Consider the following 2,733-nt stretch of genomic DNA (forward strand, 5'->3'; position numbering starts at 1 on the left):
CTCCATATACCAGTTGATGAATATTCATCAGGTGAAGTCTGACTATGCTCTTCACAGTTCTTGTTAGGAGCAGTATGTTAATGCCATTCAGCAGAGAGTCCAAATGTAGATAAGTGTACTCTGGGAAAAGGGTTTCCCTCCCACTGGCTAACAACGCTTCCATTTATGGGACGTTCGTGATGGCACTGTGGTCAGCCGCATTGGACGGATCCCTTCAGTCTCTAGCATGCAGCCATTTACGAGCATTTAAAATCCACTTTTATGATCAGTATGTTAAGAGCTACCTCTTTTTGACCACTGCCCTCCTCTTCCTCACTATACAGCGACAGTTTAGTCGGCGTTTTAGTCTATGTAGATTTATGCTACTGTAGTGGGTATATTGATGGACAAGGTCATCGAGGAGGTAGAATCCCTTTGAGGGTGGATCTCCACTGAGCTGTGTATATTGTTAATGGGAAGGGCTGGACACAGTGTGTCTAATGAGTGGTTTGCCATGAGGAGGAGACAGAACTGCTGCTGTCCCTCTGCTATCAGCCACTCCCACTCTGCTATTGTCTCCTTACAGTCTACACTTATTCTCACGTTTCTTCTTAAATGCAATGTTAAGAGTTGGTCTTCTGTATCTTAATGCCAGTGTGATCAGAATGTGTAATGAACGAGAAGAGGATCTCTCAGTCTAATAGGTTAACTCACAAGAGTTCATAAATAAATGAAGGGACTGAGAATGAATGAGACAAAGGAACTAGCAAAGCAGTATCAGGCGAGCAAAAAGTTATTTTATGCTGGTGATTTTCAGACCTGACACGACTGAGCGAGTGATTGCTCACATTAACAAAATTTCGTGGGCCATAGTCAATTGTTTATCGTCAATAGTATTGTGTCTTTCTCTTGGTCCTATTGCGAACTTGAGCCCATTGCAAAAAATAGGGGGGTGTTTATGTGACACCATTTTTAAATCAAAAACCGAAAACTTTTTGATGTGTTTTGGCTGTTCAGTTACACGACAACAGCATTTTGAGGTCTTAAAACTTATTAAAAGCGGCTTTTAAAGTGCAAGGTTTTAAAAATGATGGTGTTTCTTTACAAAGTGACATCTCCAAGTACTGGACTGCCATGCATAATACAGCACTTTTGTCGATCCGTGTGAATGGGGATTGTTTCAACAATGATGTCTTCTGTACACAAAACCTTTCAAAGACACAAAGGTGCATGTTTTTAGTACCATCATTATTAGTGTAAATATACCCTGAGGGGGGAAATCTTTTGTCCTCAAGTAAAATTCCCAAATGATTCCTAATGAAATTGCTGCATTCACCTGTGATTTGCCAACATTTAACAATGTTAAATGTGACTGCACCGTTACAATTTAGACAATATTTGAGTTCCTTTGTTAATTTTTGCTCAGTCAACAACAATAGTTCCAAAGGAAGCCACAGCAGAATTAACCATTGCATTTTCAAGCAACATTTAGTAGTATTTCGTTCCTGAATGAATCATTAGAGTCATTAGAAATCAGATAGGTCAGTGATTCTCAACTATTTTCGACTGGAAGGCTCCAAAAACTGGAAGTGTCCATACATTGAATAAACTAATCTGATGTAACTTTATGATTCCAGAAAAAATATGGGGGAAGAAATATGATTTTAGTTTAGATCTTGATTTTAAGCATTTTAATTTAGTTACATTATTTTAATATATTAATAAAAGAAATCTTAAATTACTTTTTCTTTTACATTTAAGTCATCATGATGCCCTTTGGAAGTTGGCTGAGAGCCCCTAGTTGCTCCACCATCTATTAGTGTAACAAACCTAATGATAATGAGTTAATACAAACGCAGACGAGCGGAGTGACACAAACAGTGAAAAGTCCTAGCATCTTGGAAGGTTGCTCAGCCAATCAGATTTGAGGACTGACACTAACTGTTATATAACATGAAATATTCATTGTTTCTTGAAAAGTGTTTCCCATAAACTTCAAAAACGTTTCAACTTCTGAATGAGGAAATGTTAGTAGAAATGATAACAAGAAATAGTTTGTTCCCATGGGGAAAAAAGGAGGGAGAGAGCAGGATATCATTCAAGCCAACAAGAAAAATCATTCAATCATATTTTTAGCCACAATAATAGTTCATACTAAAACTTTTTTTAAGAGTCCAGGAAAATAAACCAAGCAAAACCAGACCTTCAATGTATTGTGGAGAGATGTCCATAGATTTCAGGCTACTGGGTGCCTCCCCATTCTTATACAGTAGTAGGCCACATACCTCTCTACTCCCTCTCTGGGCCGCATGCCAGCGTATCCAAGTGGCACTGGACCACCAATTGTACCACTGAGCTTTTTGTCCTATGCCTATGTGCCACTCCTGAGTCTCAGTAATATATTCATTGTTTCTTGAAAAGTGTTTCCCATAAACTTCAAAAACGTTTCAACTTCTGAATGAGGAAATGTTAGTAGAAATGATAACAAGAAATTGTTTGTTCCCATGGGGAAAAAAGGAGGGAGAGAGCAGGATATCATTCAAGCCAACAAGAAAAATCATTCAATCATATTTTTAGCCACAATAATAGTTCATACTAAAACTTTTTTTAAGAGTCCAGGAAAATAAACCAAGCAAAACCAGACCTTCAATGTATTGTGGAGAGATGTCCATAGATTTCAGGCTACTGGGTGCCTCCCCATTCTTATACAGTAGTAGGCCACATACCTCTCTACTCCCTCTCTGGGCCGCATGC

The 2,733-nt window shown here is 38.5% G+C and overlaps 1 long non-coding RNA gene across 1 annotated transcript in view; it reads right to left on the bottom strand.

Moving 5' to 3' along the window:
* Window positions 1-1,094, bottom strand: part of LOC107554909 (uncharacterized) — a 6,116-nt gene extending 5,022 nt beyond the window's left edge. Inside the window, exon 1 of the long non-coding RNA XR_001605116.1 lies at window positions 1,085-1,094. This is a non-coding gene — a long non-coding RNA (uncharacterized lncRNA). The remainder of the gene's footprint in view (window positions 1-1,084) is intronic.
* Between the last annotated feature and the right edge of the window lie 1,639 nt (window positions 1,095-2,733).

This window comes from Sinocyclocheilus grahami, unplaced genomic scaffold (assembly GCF_001515645.1).
Source record: "Sinocyclocheilus grahami isolate Dianchi unplaced genomic scaffold, SAMN03320097.WGS_v1.1 scaffold518.1, whole genome shotgun sequence".
NCBI lineage: Eukaryota > Metazoa > Chordata > Actinopteri > Cypriniformes > Cyprinidae > Sinocyclocheilus > Sinocyclocheilus grahami.